Raw genomic sequence first — 18,802 nt, 5'->3', positions numbered from 1 at the left:
ATAATATGGAAGAATACGAGGCTTGCATCTTGGGGCTTAATTTGGCCATTGGCATGAATATCCAAGAATTGCTGGTAATTGGTGATTCAGACCTTCTGGTACATCAGGTTTTAGGAGAGTGGGCAATAAAGAGTACCAAAATACTATTGTATCTGTATCATGTGCAAGAGTTGATGAAAATATTCACAAAGATAGAATTCAAACATGTTCCGAGAATCGAGAATGAGTTCACAAACGCATTGACCACTTTGTCCTCCATGATGCATCACCCGGATGAGAATTTCATTGACCTTATTCCAATAAGAATCCATAAGCAGCCAGCTTATTGCGCTCATGTTGAAGAAGAAACGGATGGGAATCCGTGGTTCCATGATATCAAGGAATACTTAGCAAAAGGAGAATACCTGGAACATGCAAATCATACTCAGGAACGCACACTCCGAAGATTATCCAACCATTTCTTCCAAAGTGGAGGAATTTTGTATGGAAGGACTCCAGACCTAGGGTTATTACGGTGCGTCAATGCCAACGAAGCTTCTAGACTACTCGAAGAGATACACGCCAGAACTTGTAGACCACACATGAAAGGTATCGTTTTAGCCAAGAAGATATTGAGAACATGATATTTTTGGATGACTATAGAAATGGACTACATCAAGTATGTCCAAAAGTGTCACCATTGTCAAATACATACAGATATGATACGGGTACCACCAAATAAACTCAATGCAACAAGTGCACCTTGGCCTTTTGCCGCTTAGGGAATGGATGTCATTGGTCCGATCGAGCCCGCCACTTCGAACGGCACAGGTTTATTCTAGTGGCCATAGACTACTTCACAAAATGGGTTGAGGATGCATCTTACAAAGCTGTAACCAAGAAAGTTGTCGTAGATTTTGTCAGGAATGGTATTATTTGCTAATTCGGGCTACCAGAATCCATCATCACCGACAATGCCGCCAACCTCAAAAACGACTTAATGAAAGATATGTGTGAAACCTTCAAGATCAATCATAAGAATTCCACGGCATACAGACCTCAAATGAATGGAGTCGTGGAGACTGCAAACAAGAATATTAAGAAAATATTAAGAAAGATGGTAGACAACCACAAGCAATAGCATGAGAAATTACCATTTACCTTATTGGGGTATCGTACCACAGTCCGCACATCAACCGGAGCAACTCCCTACATGTTGGTCTATTGTACTGAAGTTGTCATTCCCGCCAAGGTCGAAATTCCTTCCTTAAGAGTTATACAAGAAGCTGAACTCAGTGATATAGAATGGATATAAAGTTGCTATGAAAATTAGCTCTTATTGACGGGAAAAGAATGAATGCGGTATTCCATGGTCAACTTTATCAAAACAAAATGTCCAGAGCTTTCAACAAAAGGGTCAGACCTAGACAGTTCACACCGGGGCAGCTGGTGTTGAAGTGGATCTTCCCGCATCAAGATGAAGGCAAAGGAAAATTTTTACCTAATTGGAAAGGGCCCTACATAGTTCACAGAGTACTAACAGAAGGAGCACTCGTACTTGCATAAATAGACGAAGAAATTTGGCCAAAGCCTATCAATTCAGACGAAGTCAAGAGATACTATATTTAGATTGTGTACACTTTTTCATTTGATGTAACTGAACTATTCTTGACCTGATTCCCGTTTAAGAGGGGATATGTAGGAAGCCCTGTGGGTTCGGTCAGCTCTTAATAAAATCTTCATTTTTCCCATGGTCAGAAACTGGGGCAGAATTTTGAGACCCTCAAAATTCTAGAGCAAGTCCAGCCAACTTTATCATATGCAGAACGGTCAAAGAATTGCTTATTAAACTAGGGAAGAATTTTGAGGAGGACCCTCAAATTTCTAATGCAAGGAAGTCGCAAAGTCTCTAAAAGTGTCACATTCATTGGTTCATCTAATTTACTCGATATCCCAAACTACTATGTATTAAAATAACTATGTTTATCAAATACATGCATATTTTTCGACAACTTTACTTCTATGGCAACCAGATGCTACCTAAGGTAACTCAAACAGGATTTCCAGAGCAAAGAAAAGCAAAGCAAGCAGGCAAAGGCATGCACCAACCTTCCCCGCAAAACTCATGATTCTTTTTGGATGCAGGCACAATGAACATAACAGGAATATTCGCAAGTATACACATATCAAAATCACTATCTTCATAACGACAAAATTTCCAAACGCAAACATGTCTCCAGATAAGAAATACTCTACTATCACTCATTATCTTTTATTTACATGAGGATAAGCACTGCCTCCCATTTTGCATGAGGCTAAGACCTGCCTCCTTAATTGCATAAGGCTAAGCGTTGCCTTCTATTGCATGAGACTAAGCCATGTCTCCTCTCCTTGCATGAGGCTAAGTATTGCCTTCCTAATTGCATAAGGCTAAGCACTGCCTTCTATTGGATGAGACTAAGCCATGTCTTCTCTTCTTGCATGAGGCTAAGCCCTGCCTCCTCAACTACATAATGCTAAGCATTTCCTTTCATTGAATGAGACTAAGCACTATCTCCCTTTCTTGGATGAGGCTAAGCATTGCCTCCCTAATTGCATAAGGCTAAGCACTGCCTTTCCTTACATCGAGACTAAGCATTGTCTCCTCTTCTTACATGAGGCTAAGCATTGCCTCCCTAACTACATAAGGCCGAGCTCTGCCTTTCCTTGCCCAATACCAAATGCTATGCTACTTGAAATCTAGCACTATTTTGCCTTCCCGAGGCTAAGCTCTGTCCCGATCTTATGCAAGTCTAAGCTCTGTCTTGTTTCGCTTATATGACCCAGCATCATGTCTTTGCATCTCATGGGCTGAAACATCGTCATCTTATCCAAAGGCATTATCCTCATAGCTTGAAGATACCATGTCATGGCCTGAGGATCTCTCAATATTTCACATCATTATTCAAAGGCGTAATGGTTTAGAGGCACCATATTCATGGCCCGAGAACATCATTTCATGGACTGTGAATCCCTTATCACATGATCCATGGCCCGAGACATCATGGTCTAAGGGCATCATCCGCACCATCCAAAGACAACATTCATGGTCCAACGGGAATTTGCATCATGTTTACATTCTCACAATAACCCATATATATTTGCATGCATCGTGTTTTATGTTTTGCAAGTAATCCAGGGAGTAACCGTTCTTAAACCGGGAGCAATCTTCACTCCGATTTCCGTTCATAATGTTCACATTCTGCAAATATTTTAAGCGTAACCAACCATCATCAATTCACGCTTCTTACTCTATGGCTATTCAGATACTTGATCTACAATACATCCGTTACATTTTAGATTCAAATTCATAACTCCGCATAAATCCATCTGATACTATCCTTCCCAAAAGAACTTTTTCCGAAACATACAACCATTTTTATAGAAACTCCATTGGTTTCGTTCACCGTTGTATCCAAAACTACACACGGCCTGATTTCTGGAACACTGGGGATATGTGGGAAACTTAGGAACCAGGGTTCGGCCCCCATTTTTATCCACCATTCCTCATTCTATTCTGTCAAAATTGGTCATCATTTTCTTTACCCGACAATTCTTCCATCATTCCCGGGTAAAAAAGGGCAACTGCTGATACCCAATTTTTCTCTCATATTTTTTAATTGTATATATATACTTTCAAAGTAGTATATTTTAATAATTATTTAGTTTATAAACCTATACGAGCATTGTACATAATTGTTCATAATTTTCAAAGGTTTTAAATCAATTTCTTTTTGCATTTTATTGTATAAATACCCAATAATTATTCTTCAAATTATTTTTTACGGTGATTTAATCATCCAAACTCATCATTTACACCAACATGTACATTTTTAAATATTTTACTGTATTTTTATAATTGCATTTGTATTTTTTAGACAAATTGCACATTTTCACAATAATGGACCATATTAATGTATAATTAAATTATTTAAATTTATTCTTAATCATTTTTAGTGCACAAATAATATTTTTGTTATTTATTAAATATTTTTATGAATTATATTTGCTAAATATTGGGTATTTAAATAATAGCTTAATTCTAAACCTATTTTCGAACCTAAAATTACCAAACCTCTACCCAATTACCCCATAAACTGGCCCAATAACCACTAGCTAGAATCATACTCAACCCGGTAGGTACCCATCTCATTTTAATCTACCTCGTTCGTCTTTTAATCCCAATCGTTGATCTTTCAAGATCAACGACCAACATCCTTCCCCCCGTTTTTAATTAACCAAACCCCCCCCCCCCCCCAAACCCTAACCATTCCATCCAACCTGCCGCCCTCATATGCTCTCATATCTCTTCTCTTCTGAAGAACCCTAGCTGCCTCCCCCAAATCCCCCCTCCTAATCCCATTGATAATGGGATTTTACCATTATTTGCTTACCTTATTGGTCTCCTCTCACTACTAGTTGTTCGTCTATTATGTTACCTAGTTGCTTGCCTAAACATGGCAAGCAAATCTCATCAAATTGAACCAAAATCGGTTCAAATCCTTGACCTTTATGCCATTCCATCTATATTCATCCTTTGTTCTATTATGGATATGAATCTCTGTGTATTCCTGTTGATTCTTACTTACCCTAAAACTAGGGTTTTCAGATCTCTTTAGATCGAACCAAAATTGGTTCGATTCTTTTATTTTAAGTGTTATTATGTCTATATTCGTCGTAGGTTATTATTTTCGTATATATTATGTTGATATTCACTTTCCCTAAAAAAAATTAGGGTTTGATATTTTTCTTTTATCCTTACTGATTTTTGATTGCATGTGATGTTCTTTCTTTTCTCGTGTTTGATTGATGATTTTTCTTGTTTAGGTGTTTAATTTCTATTACTATATAAATCCCTCCCCATTGCCCTTTTTGAACGGACTAGAACCTCTATAATCTCACTAAAATTAAAAGCTTTATTCTGTTATTCCTTCATTATCTTGTTCTATTCTTTGGTTCTTGGTCGGCTGAAAGCCAAGGCCACCGAAATTTTGGGTTCTTGCTCTTCGTTGAAATTTAGAATACTATGGACTTTTGTTCTTTCTTGTATTTTTGCTTAACAAGTAAGTTACTGGACCTCGTAGTTTCATTACCATGTACCTGTGATTTGCACATGTTTTCACTTTTGGAGGTTGTAGTTCAATGTGTTTTTCTAGGTTGTTCTTGTATGCAGTCCTGATTGCTTTCCTTCAGTTTTAGGTCTTTTTAACCCTTGACTTCATTATGTTGGTAATTTGAAACATGCCTAAAACTAATTTGAGTTAATTAGATTTTTTTTAGCCTATGTGTTGCAACTTACTGATGTTTATGACCTTTGCATCTCTTTGTTATTTAATTTGCTATCAATCATGTTGCTTGAACATGCTTTACTTACATGATTCGTATCCCTTTTATTAGACTAATTGATTGTGTTCAAAGCATGAATATATACATTGACTATATAGCATCAGTCTGTTTGTTGTCCTATTTTGAATTTGTTGTATAATATCCTGCTTATGTAGCATGTATGATCATGTTCCTGATTAGTATGCTTCTAGCATATCTTGAATTCCTAGTAGTTGCAATAATCTACTCTCATCCTGTCTAAATTCTGTTGCTAATCAATATGATCCCTCCTTGTAACACTAGCATCTATACTTAGCATAATTTGAACATTTTCCTTATTATGAGTCTGTGTATACCAATCCTGCAAACCTGTTTTGTTAACGTGTGACTACTTATGCACTAGGTGTTGAATTTGTTCTTCTGAATATTTGCTAAGTTTGTTCTTAAAACCTAAACCATGTTCGATTATTTGCTCTATATGCTCAACTTGACTATGTTTGTATCCTTCAATGTTGTCACTTAACCTTAGTTTACTCTCTCTCACTTGTTACCTAGGCTCTTGTGAGTACTCATTCTTAGCCGGCTGAAAGCCATAGCTACCTAGGTTCTATCATTGATTTTCCTAGTGTGAGCACTACTCGGAGTCCAATTGAGACCCTGAACTCTGACACACTAAGACTTGATCCTTAGTCATTCCCTGAACTTCCTCTATTAACCTCCCTAGTGTGAGCACTGCTCGGGATTCATTTTGAGACCCTTTTGAACTCTGACACACTGGGTCTATGGTTCCTTGGCACTTTTATCCTAACTGCTCCATTCTGAATAAGCTAATGGGCTTGTGTAAATGGCTATTTTCCTGAATCTCTGATGGCTACTGGGTTTTGGCTTTTGTGTAAATGAAGATTGTTTTTTGGGTTTGACTGGCTATGACTTATGGGCTATTGTGAAACTATGTGGACTTGAAATTGAAGACCTGGCCTGGCCGGATATACTTTGGGCCTGTCTAAAGCCTACTATAGTTATTTTATAACTTTATAATTTATTTTATTCATTGGCCTGTAATAACAATTGGGGTGTTAGTAAAAATGAGAAAATGGGTTTACTTTAATATTTGCATGAAATGGGTAGAAATCCTGCCTATAGGTGTTTAATTTGCTCTAACATATTCTGTTTCTATGCGTGTTAAATAACCTTCTATAGGACTTCAATGTTCAATTTGTTCAACATATTCTACTTCTACATGATTGCTAGATACCATACCTATAGGAAATAAAATGACCAATCTTTCAATTGCAACATGTGAGCACATGATTTTTGCCTCACGAAAACTACTCTAAAATAAATCAAAAATAAAACAAAAATTCTCTTGATATGCAGTTTTTAGAATTTATGTGGTTTTATTAATTATTTGTGTTTTGTCCGTAAATGTTTACTTTGTTATAGTTAAATGAAAAAATAAAATAAAAATACATGTTGCCTGCATATCTAGGTTTTAATTATGCATTTAAGAGTTAATTAAAAAATACAAAAATATGCATTTATCTTATTTGCTCGTCATTTAAATATGTCATTGTGTGATTAATAATTTGTCTTAATATTTGTTAAAGGGTGATTAATGTTTTGTAAAGTTAATTTTATTTTTATAATTAAAATAGGAATTTAATAATTAGAAATAAAATTAGGAAGTGGAAAATAAGTTATAAATGTAAAAAATTGGACCTGGACTGAAATCCAGGCCCAAACAAAATAACTCCACAGCCCAATCCAAACACCCCATGCCCGGTCCAATTCAACCAAACCAAACGACAACGTTTGGTCATATTTCATCAAGGGTCGATGGATTAAATCAATCCAACGGTTGATATTCTACACCCTTACCCGTAACCCCTACCCGATCCATTGCCCGGGTTGACCCCTTTCCCCCAACTTAAACCAAACGACATCGTTTGGCTAAGTGATTTGATCTGGACTGTGGATCATGTTTGATCTGACGGTCAAGATTAATCCACCCCACCCCTATAAAAGCCTAAATCCTACCCCAGCCCCCCCAAACCAAACACCCCACCCCCGGTCCTATTCATCATCTCTTTCAAAGAGGTCAGATGAATTCCACCTTCCACCACCGTGCACCGCCCACCGGAAATCGCCTCACGACGGTTCCAGTGGTCCAAACAACTCCACCTTAACACCCTCGACTCCTCACAACCCCCTATTTACGGATCTAGTATTAGTTTACTTCGAATCAGACCCCAATGTCTCGAATCTTCGATTGAAGGTTGGTCTGAAAACACAACCATCTCCGATGGTCTCCAAATTAACACCATAGTTTCCCCTGTCCTTCCTCATCATGAATCTGTTAGTAGCATGGTTCGAATCCTCCTGGAAATGCTCGAATCTTCATTTGAATATTCGAGTGACACCTGACCCTATCCCAACCTACCTCAAACTCACACCAGTTATCCACCTAACCCCCCTCGTACCTAGAACACCATTGGTTTGATTTGAATATACCTAGAAATGTTCGGATTTGAGATCGAAGAATCTGAAACCCTAAAAATTTCAAAACATGGAATTTGCCCGAATTAAATGAGGGATTGAGGTCTAAGAGACTTTAATCGAGGTATTCTCAATTGAGAATACTTCGAATAAAGTGTGTTTAGCCTCAAAAAGGTCTGAATTCAAAGTTAAGCTTGTGTCCATATAGATTTGAAGATTCAAGATATTTTCCTATTTTTCTTTTTGTATTCTATGTGTATATTGTTGTTTGTTTCATTAGTCTGTGTAATTTTCCCATTTTTTATTTTTTCTGCCTCATACCCGATTAGTTGATCAGAATTATATCATTGTCTCTGTTTGTTGTTTACAATGTATATAATCGACTCGATTAAGTTCGTCGATTAGTTGTTTTGTAAAATCTGGTTTCCGTTAATGCTGATGGTAATAGCCTGTTTATCTGTTTTGGATTGATTATTATCATTTTGTTGAAGTCAGTTAATTAATTCTTGCCAATTAGTTGTTTCTTGTTTAATAAGTCAGAAAGTTTGTCAATTATTTGTGTGTTGATTGTTGGGCAGTAAGTTTCAGGGCATTGTCAATATACTGACAATGCCCCTGTATTCATGCTGATCTCAATTTCAATTCAAATTTTGTTATGTTAAGTTCTGTATATTGTTAATATGTTTGTATGCAAGTTCAGTTGTTCAATCTGAATTTAGCTTTTGTCCATTAGCTATTAGACATTGGGTTTGTTGGATCAATTAGCTATCAGTGAAAGGACAGAATGTTTGTTTGATTTAGGAATTGGTTATTAGCTGCTAAACAGTTGATTCAGATAAATTTGTTAAAGTTTAGGCAGTTTAGGTCTGGGGCAGTAATAACAGTAATATTAAGGGATTATAGGGGTATTTCTGGGAATAAAACAGTGAGGGTAATATGATAATAGTAGTGTGCTGATAGTGGAGTGTTAATGGATATTATTTAATGAAATAATGGGAAACAAAGGATAATGGAGAGTGCTGAATTTAAGGGAAAAAGTACCTTTAGTGGCTGATTTATTAGAAAATCAGCCTTAGTGCTATGAGAGTGGATATTTCCTGATTTTTAAAAGAAAAGGGGTCCGGGCAGCATTAGGAAGGCAGACCTGTATAAGATAGGGGAATTGGGACTGATTTAAAGGAGAGAACCAGATAGAGGGATACAAAAGAGTGAGAAAGAACCAAAGGGGAGATAGAAAAAAAGGAGGGAGAGGAATCTGAAAAAGATAGAAAGACTGAGAAAGAAAAGAGAAAAAGAGCTAGATAGATAGAATACAGAGAAGAGAAAAAAAATATGAGAGATTGAGAAGAGAAGGAAAACAGAAATAAGAAAAAATAAAAAAAGAAAGAACTGGACAGAAACAAAAAAGAAAGAAACTGAAATCTGAAACATTGTCTTCTTGAATCTGCCCGGGTTTATTTGTTAAGATTGTTTTGGTTTAAATCTGAAAAAAAATTCTTAAAATCCTGTTACTGCTCGTTGGGTTCCAAGGGTCTTGTTATGTTGCTCAAATCTGCTGATTTTGTTACTGCTGCTACTGCTGAAATTTGCCTCATTTACCCTCATTTCCAGGTATATATCTTTAGACTCGTGCTGTGGAAAGTTTCGACATTGCAAAAAATGAATGAAGTTTGGAATTAATATCATATCTTCTATTCGTTTAAAGTTTATTAGTTTAAATTGCAGTTTTGTTTCAGTTGGTTAATATAGTAGTATGTTGACATGATGATTATAAGTTAATTGTTACCTTTTGAAGTTCGTATAAGTTTTGTAATAATGTTATCTATTTCAGAATTTCATTAAGTATAAGTTATGTTTGAATTGTCAAGATAGGGAACATGGCAGAAAGTTGGCCACTAATTAAGTCTTATGATATTGTTGGCTAAGTATAGAATAGAATAGGAAGTATCAAGAAATTGCATTACTAGTATATCTTGTCAAAAAATCCGATTTTGTTTAGATTGATGTAAGTTGTGTGTTGTTCATATATGGCATGATAACGGTTATGTGTATACCCATAGGTGAAAGGTGAATTGATATAAGCCGTCACGATGTTGGAATATTATGAAACGGTTCAGATATATTACTACGTTATATGTAATGTCATTTTATCGAATCAACTTGTAGAATAATTCTCTTCCTTACCAATAAAGGGTCTTCCTATTTTAATTCACTTCTTAAAAAAATAGTGTATAAAAATAATGTCAATAATTCTTACAAAAGGTACATTTAGTAACCATAAATAGCTTGCATAGGCCGAGAATAAAAATTGGTTTGATTTTATATATCATCGTAAGCAAATTAACTGAATAATTATAACTTTGGACTAAAAAAACAAGTAGATGAGAAGGAGGTGGGATTTGCGAATACGAATCACCCCATCTAAGTCAAAAATGTACAAAAATAGAGTTCGCTTTAGATATAATTTCTTCGAAAAACTATTAGTTTGTTTATCAAGTTAACTCTTTTCCTTGTTTTATATGCAATTCACTTTTTGGGTATGCATATATTGTATTTACAGAAAAATGGTAGTATTAATCCCACGTTTATTTTTACTCTTTAAATTTGAATGGATTGGAGAAATATAATTCTTCCGCGAAAAAATATAATTTGCGGTCAACATTCAATAATTTGTGAATTCTTTTCGAGGAATTTAGAGGCGTCCCAAATAGTGATTTCTCATGACTTTCATATAAAATATATGGAAGTAATAAACAATTTGTGGAAAATCTATACTACTATTAAGAATATTTTGCGTGATTAGGGATGCGTTCGCGTAACCTGATTATATTTCTAAAAAAGCAATTCGGATTATGCGTTCGCGCAACTTCGAGCGAACATTTAATAAAAAGGGGTTCTTCGGAGAATATCAAATTAATTTCATAAAAACCCGAGATGTGCGGTTCACTACTTAATCATACAAAAGAGCGAATGTTCTTGATTTTATTTTAAGCACAAATTCATACATCATTTTTTATATATACAAAAATATTATCAATCTTTTTTGTGTACACGTATGTGTGGCACGATTCTCTACAATTATAAAAGGTAAATAATACGAATATACGTACACGTGATTCGTTTCAAGAAAATTCTACAAGTGCAAACCATTTAAACAAAAGCGGTAATAAATTCGTGTAATAAGAAAAAATGTATTTAGTAAATCAAGATAATTAAGCCAAATATAAAAATGGTTAAGCGACCGTGCTAGAACCACGGAATTCGGGAATGCCTAACACCTTCTCCCGGATTAACAGAATTCCTTACTCGGATTTTCTGGTTCGCAAAATGACAAACAGAGTCATGTTCTCCTCGATTCGGGATTAAAATCGGTGATTTGGGACGCCTTAAAATTCCCAGGTGGCGACTCTGAAACAAACAAACAAATCCTGTTTCGACTGTCCTTTAATTGGAGAAAACTCCCACGCACCCCCGCGGGGGCGGAAAGAGGAGGTGTGACAGCTCTGGCGACTCTGCTGAGGATCAACTGTGTTAACCCAGAACCACTGGTTCAAGGTTTAAGAATTCGAGCTTAAAATGACTGTTATAGTTGGCTTTATCTATTATCTGATTTTTACATGATATATGCCCAATGTGCTAAATGACACTTTTACCGCTTTAATATTATATGAATTGTGTATATACAACTGCTACGAAACCCTTTCTTTCTGAGTCTTCTGAATTTATGGTGCACACATGACCGTGGCCCACCTTTCTGTTAAAGTCATACCAAATAAGACGAAGTTGGGACAAGTAACTAGGCCGGGTAGACTTTAGTGCTCCCGGTACGTTGCCCCCACTTCGGCTCAAACTGTCCGTTTGGGAAAGCCAGGTTTAGAACAATCAGCCTCAGGTTTTTCACTTAGAATAACTCAGCCATGTGCCGGATCCCTAGTAGGAAACGTATATTTGCATCATATACATGTTGGCCTTGGAGACTCAACACAGGGGTTGGGTCTGTCTAGGACAGGTGAACCCGAAATGAAAAGACCATCCTGATGCATGCTACTTGCTACTTGTGCATACATTTGCCTCGTATTTGCTTGTTGACCAGCTTAATTGGAAAAAAAATCATTGTGAGAGCCGAGGAATAAAATGGGTTGTTTTAGAAAATTCCCAAAAATAGTTTTAAGTTTTGAAAAAAAAGAAGTATTAATTAAATAATAATATATAAAAAATGATTTTTTTTTGAGTGTCTGTTTTCAAAATGAGTCTTGATTTTTGTTAAAATTAATCGCAGACACAAAATGAGCACTACCCAAAACCCACCGTCCGCAAATACAGATGAGGTTCTATTTCGGCTTCAAATGTGGTGGCATGAGTTAGGAGAAGATGGTCAAAAATGGGTCATTAAACATTTGGGAACTCTCACAGATATTATGAAAGTTAAACCACGCGATGATTTGATTGCGGCATTAGTAACTTTCTGGGACCCTGTTCACAATGTTTTTCGCTTCTCTGATTTTGAGCTTACTCCTACATTGGAAGAGATAGCTGGATATGCCGGTTTTGATGGAGATTTAAGAAAACAAAGTCTTATATTCCCAAAAGCTCCCTCAGTGCATCAGTTCTTTGGGCTCCTGAACATCAGTAATCAAATCAGAAAAAGCAACGTTATCAACGGGTGTTGTTCTTTCAACTTCCTACATTCAAGGTTCGGAAAGCCAGATGGATTTGAAATTCATGAGAAGGGCCTTACTAACAAGCAGAACAAAGACACCTGACAGATTCACCGTCGCTTCGCCTTCATGGTGGCTTTTCTAGGAATTATGGTTTTCCCTAACAAAGAACGAACAATTGATATTCACACAGCAAAAGTCGTACAGGTCCTCACTACCAAGGAAAATCACACCCTTGCCCTGATCATTCTCTCAGACATTTATCGGGCGTTGACTTTATGTAAATCAGGGGCAAATATCTTCGAAGGGTGCAAAATTTTGTTGCAAATGTGGATGATTGAACATCTCCAACATCACCCTAAGTTCATACAGTATGGTCCAAGCCATGATAATTTCATCGAGAGTTATGAAGAAAGAACAAAAGATTATAAGTCTCCAGAAGGGGTCGAAGCCTGGGTATCTCGTCTGAGATCTTTAACGGCAAGTCAAATTGAATGGACTTTGGGATGGCTCCCGATAAGGGAAGTGATACACATGTCAACCTCGAATGGTTATTTGTTACTATTGGGATTAAGAAGCATCCAGCCATATGCGCCACAGAGAGTTCTGAGACAACTAGGGAGATACCAAGTAGTTCCCGATGATGAAGATTTGAGTATGCAAGTAATCGAGTTACACCCTGAAGACATTCTTCCCGAGGCTTTGATTCAGCAGATGTGGAATGGGTGTCGATACTTGAAAGATGATACTCAAGTTCCAGACACTACAAAGGGCGAGACAAATCCAGGATATTCAAGGTGGTTTGAGAAACGGTCCCGCGTGGATGATGCACCAGAACCCGATCTAAGAAGGCCAACAAAAAGACCCCATGTTCAGACCTTTAACGATAAAATCCAAGAGCGGTTGATTTGGGGGAAAAAGGTAAAAGGGTATAAAGCAACCATCCATGCCTTAAAAGAAAATTTGAGGAGCCTCAATTTGGAGAAAGATTTGCAAGCACAAAAAGCAGAAGGCGAGAAGAAGAGTCTGGCTTGTGAGAATAAAAATCTTCACACTCAATTTCAAAAGATGAAGAAAGCTTCTGAAACACCAATGAGGAGTTGGAAGGATCAAAAAATCATCGCCAATCTTTTTGAAAAAATGCAAGATTATGATTCCATTTTTGCAAAAACCGAAAAGGCATTGAGCAAAGCTAAAGAAAGAATCCAACAATTAAATGAAGAAGCCAGATCTAATAAGGAACGCCAAGTAAGGCAATCCGAAGAAGACAGGGCACAATTCAAGAAGGAAAAAGACCATTGGATACATTCAGAAGCCCAACTTCATGCACAACTGGAAGAAGCGAGAAGATACAACAGAGAGCATCAACATGCAGACATCGACAGAGAAAGAGCACAAGCAAGACTCAATCAGGTCAGACTCCGAGCTCAATTAGAGTCAGCTTTAGATCGCGAAGACCGTATCAGAGATATAGCTACCACTCGCCAACAGCAACTGCAAAACCAAGACCAACGTCTCCAAGACTTCAGGGCACAAATCCATGATTTAGCGGTTTACACATCTCAAAGTTATGTAAACTGCCAAGGGATGGATTGTGAAAGGTTTATAGAGCATGCACCTGTTTTTGCCCGTCATCTGGCAATAGAGCTATAAAGAATGTATCGTACGCTGGAAGGTCATCCGGGTCAAGCCCCGCCATGAGCAGATAGTCCGATGATTGACAACAAAAGTGGGAAGTGGAGCGTGTTTAGAGATGTTAAGAGTTGTGTCTTTTATTTGATTTGGGTGTGTGTCGAGTTTTAAATCATTTTCGTATAATGTTTTCCAAATGTAATGTTTGTTCCTTTTTTATAAAATAAATAAAAGTGTTGACAATTGCTTTACGTTCGAACTACGCAAGGTCTGATTCATGCGGGGGCATGATACGTAGGCAATCTCTATAAGATTCGACCACAATCATAAAAATAATAAATAAATTGAGAGTGAGTAACAATAAAAAATTCAAGAAAGCTGGGATGATACAAGCAGCCGAGCAAATACATAATAGAAAAGGGTTATTTGTCTAGGAACATTGCATCTCAACATGTAATTATATATCTCAAAACTAACAAGTTTGCTCATTTCCAGAATTCAAGCAGTTAGTTTTTCTAAGAGATACTGGCATATTATCATTATCACACCAGATCAAAAGGACCGATACCCGAAAGTATGTTTATTCCGGATGTCGACACAGGTATTGAGATAGAGGAGATGGACGTTGGCAAAATGAAAGAAGAAATGCTTAAACTCAAGCAGCAAATGGCTGAGATGTACCGAGCCTGGTCTATAGGGCAATCACCCCCATCTTACCCAGCTAACCCTGCTCCATCACTAGCCCAAGCTCAGGATAATCTTACCACTGAACTATCCCCAAATTTCCTCATCTACCAACACTACCGAGGCACCACCTCTCAGACACCGCAGTCTCCACCTCCGAAACCAGTTTCATACCATCCTCCACCAGTGACTCCTGTCTTCGTAGCACCTCCCCCGGCTACATTCCACAAATCTCCTAGTGAGCCTATACTCCAGGCCCAGGACAATCAATACTACCCTCCGGAGCCCACCTTCAAAGCCTCCGAAATTCATTCAACTACTCCTCGTTTTGACCTCCCAACCGAAATTGACAAGCCAGCCAAAAATGCTGAACAAGAAGAGATGTTCAGAAAGGTCAAAAGCCTAGAACAATCGTTCCGAGACATGCGAGGGTTAGGAGGACATGTCAGTGTGGCCTACAAGGATTTATGCTTATTTCCAAATGCGCAATTGTCAGTTGGTTTCAAGATGCCCAAATTTGACCTATATAACGGGCACGGCGATCCAGTAGCCCACTTGAGAGGATTCTACAGCAAGATGCGAGGAGCTGGGGGAAGAGACGAATTATTGATGGCTTACTTCAGTCAAAATTTGAGCGGATCAGCTTTAGAGTGGTACACACGCCAGGACCATGGGAGATGGTACACTTGGGATGACCTAGCACAGGCATTTACTTACCACTTCCAATACAATCTGGAAATCATCCCAGATCGACTATCTTTGACAAAATTTGAGAAAAAGCACAATGAGAGTTTTAGTGAGTATGGTTTCCGGTGGAGGGAACAGGCAGCAAGGGTGGATCCTCCTATGAAGGAAAGTGAAATGGTAGACTACTTCCTACAAGCCCTGGAGCCAACTTACTATGCCCATTTGGTTTCGGCGGTAGGAAAATCATTTAATGAAGTAGTGAAGATGGGAGGTATGGTGGAAGAAGGACTCAAGACAAATAAAATCATGAGTTATTCGGCTATTAAGGCGACTACTCAAGCTATTCAAGGCAGGGTAGGAGGAATCGGAAGAAAGAAAAGGGAGGAAGCAGCGGTGGTTGATTCAGGAACTTGGTCAGGATCCGGAGGTTCACCTCATTACTACAATCAACATCGGTCACACCAATCAACTTACCACCACAATTCACCCCAACATTACTATCACCCGTCGGAACCTCATTTTTTCATCAATCAGGCACAAACATACAATCAACCACCTGCTCACGCTCATTGGCGCGCCCCTGTCATATCAAGCACTTACCCACGAGCCTACCCCGGACCAGGTTTCAGGCCTAGGCAAGCATTCAGGGGGAAAGAGACCAGAAAAAGAAAACCTTCACTCCATTGGGTGAATCCTACACTAGTCTGTTCCACAGGTTGAGAAAGCTAGACATGCTAAGGCCGATACAATCCAAGCTGGCCAATCCTCCTCCAAAGAATCTGGACTACACCATAAGCTGTGAATATTGTTCCGGTACACCAGGCCATGATACAGAAAAATGCTGGCATTTGAAGAATGCAATACAAGAGCTGATTAATACTAACAAAATTGAAGTTCAAACCCCTGAAGCTCCCAATATCAACAAAACTCCCATGCTAGCCCATCAGGAGGCCAATATGATAGAAATAGTACGGGGTGATGGGAAAACAAAGAAGTCATCGCAAACCGTCATGATGATTAGGTCTCATGAAACCAAGCCAGTTAAGCAGTTAACAGAGGAGAAGTCGGTGCCTGAGAAAAACAAAAATGATGATGAACCATCTGTGGTATTTGAGAAGGGATCTTCAAGCAAAGTTGCTACAAAGCAGGAAGGATTAAAAGTGATCGTACCAGGGGTCGCCAACAAACCCATTGTAGTCGTGGAAGGAGCCCGTATAGATCGGGTCATTATCAAGCCGGTAACCCAGTTACCAGTGATCAACAACAAATCCATTCCATGGAACTACGAACGGGTAACGGTAATGTATAAAGGAAAAGAAGTAAAGGAAGAAGTCTGTGAGGTGCAAGGTTTGACTCGGTCGGGAAGATGTTTCACTCCCGAGGAGTTAAGAAAAAACTAAAAATCCAACACTAATAAAGAAAGCTGTGACGGAAGAAGAAGCGGAAGAATTTTTGAGAAAAATGAAGCTCCATGACTATTCTGTTGTTGATCAATTGAAAAAGACGCCCGCTCAAATTTCATTATTGTCATTACTGATCCATTCAGAGGAGCACCGTCAAGCTTTAATGAAAATCCTGAATGAAGCACACGTCCCTGATAAGATCTCCGTGAATCATTTGGGAAAAATAGCCAACAGAATCTTTGAGGCAAACAGAATCACATTTTCTGATGATGAACTGCCTATGGAAGGTACTGAGCACAACAGAGCTCTTTACCTTACATTGAAATGTGAAAACTCCGTAGTAACCAGGGTATTGGTTGACAACGGGTCAAGCGCAAATATCTGCCCTCTCTCCACTCTGGGCAAGTTGAAAATCAAAGAGGAAAAGATCCAGAAGAATAGTATTTGCGTACGGGGGTTTGACGGTGGAAGCAGAGATTCATTTGGCGACATAGTGCTAGAGCTGACAATAGGGCCAGTTGAATTCACAATGGAGTTTCAAGTGCTGGACATAACTGTTTCTTATAATTTGCTGTTGGGTCGACCATGGATCCATGCTGCTAAAGCAGTCCCGTCAACCCTACACCAGGTAGTCAAGTTTTAATGGGATAAACAGGAAATAGTTGTGCATGGGGAAGACAGTTTAAATGCTCACAGCGGTGCCATTGTACCAGTCGAGGGAATAGAAAATGACCAGGGACCATGGGTTTACCAAGTGTCCGACACAGTGTCGGTAGAGAAAATTCCAGAGGGGAAGTACCTTCCGAATCCAAAGATAACCTCTGCATCAGTCATGGTAGCCTATGAAATGTTAAAAATGGTTTTATACCCGGCAAAGGTTTGGGCTCATCTTTGCAAGGAATTATACAACCAGTATCTCTCCCCGAGAACTGGGGAACATTTGGTCTGGGATTCATACCCACTGTCACAGACGTGAGAAAAGCCAGAAAGCTAAAACAAAAGGCATGGATTCTTCCAAAACCAGTACCATCTATCAAAGTCTTTTATCAAGATCGGTGCTAAAAATCACCCGATAACAACAATTCCTAAATCCTTGGTCAATCCTGAGGAGGAATTAATTGAAAGATTCGAGAAATTGTTTGACGATGTAAATATGGTGGAAAGCAATGAAGGTTCTAGTGACACAGAAGCGCAATTCGTCGGGCCAGAGACAAGGCTTAATAATTGGAAAGCCACTCCTCTCCCCATTCGAAAGGAGTCTTGGTAGTTTATTTTGATTTTCCTTCAGTTTGTTTGGGTTACCTCAGGGTTGTAATCCCAATGTTTATCTTACAGTTTGTTTGAAGTGTGCAAACCTTGTTATCTTTCATCATCCAATAAAATATAGTTTCCCTTTCATTATCATTCCTAATATTTTTCTTTTCTTTTCTTCTTTTTCTGTACAGTTCTTTTTACGCTGGCTCTAGTGATATGGCATGCATGAGGAATCCTCAGCCTAGTCTTAAAAATCAATCTGATTCCGAAATAATAATTCAAGAAGTATATTGTGATTATGAATCAGAATATGATGAGGATGAGGCTTTCGAAGAGATTAGTAAAGAGTTAATTCATTTTGAGGAAAAAACCAAACCTAACTTGAGTGATACCGAAGACATCAACATAGGGGACACGAATAATATCCGAGAAACTAAAATAAGTGTCCATCTCAAACCAAAGATCCGAGAAGAGTTGATTAAAGCACTCATAGAATTCAAAGATGTTTTTGCATGGTCATATGACGACATGCCAGGTTTGAGCACTGATTTAGTGGTTCACAAATTGCCCACTGATCCAATGGTGCCTCCTGTCAAGCAAAAATTGAGAAAGTTCAAGCCTGATGTGAGTGTGAGAATTAAAGAA

The sequence above is a fragment of the Nicotiana tabacum genome, chromosome 3 (assembly GCF_000715075.1).
Source record: "Nicotiana tabacum cultivar K326 chromosome 3, ASM71507v2, whole genome shotgun sequence".
In the NCBI taxonomy this organism is placed as follows: Eukaryota; Viridiplantae; Streptophyta; class Magnoliopsida; order Solanales; family Solanaceae; genus Nicotiana; species Nicotiana tabacum.
Note: the sequence above shows the minus strand (reverse complement) of the source record.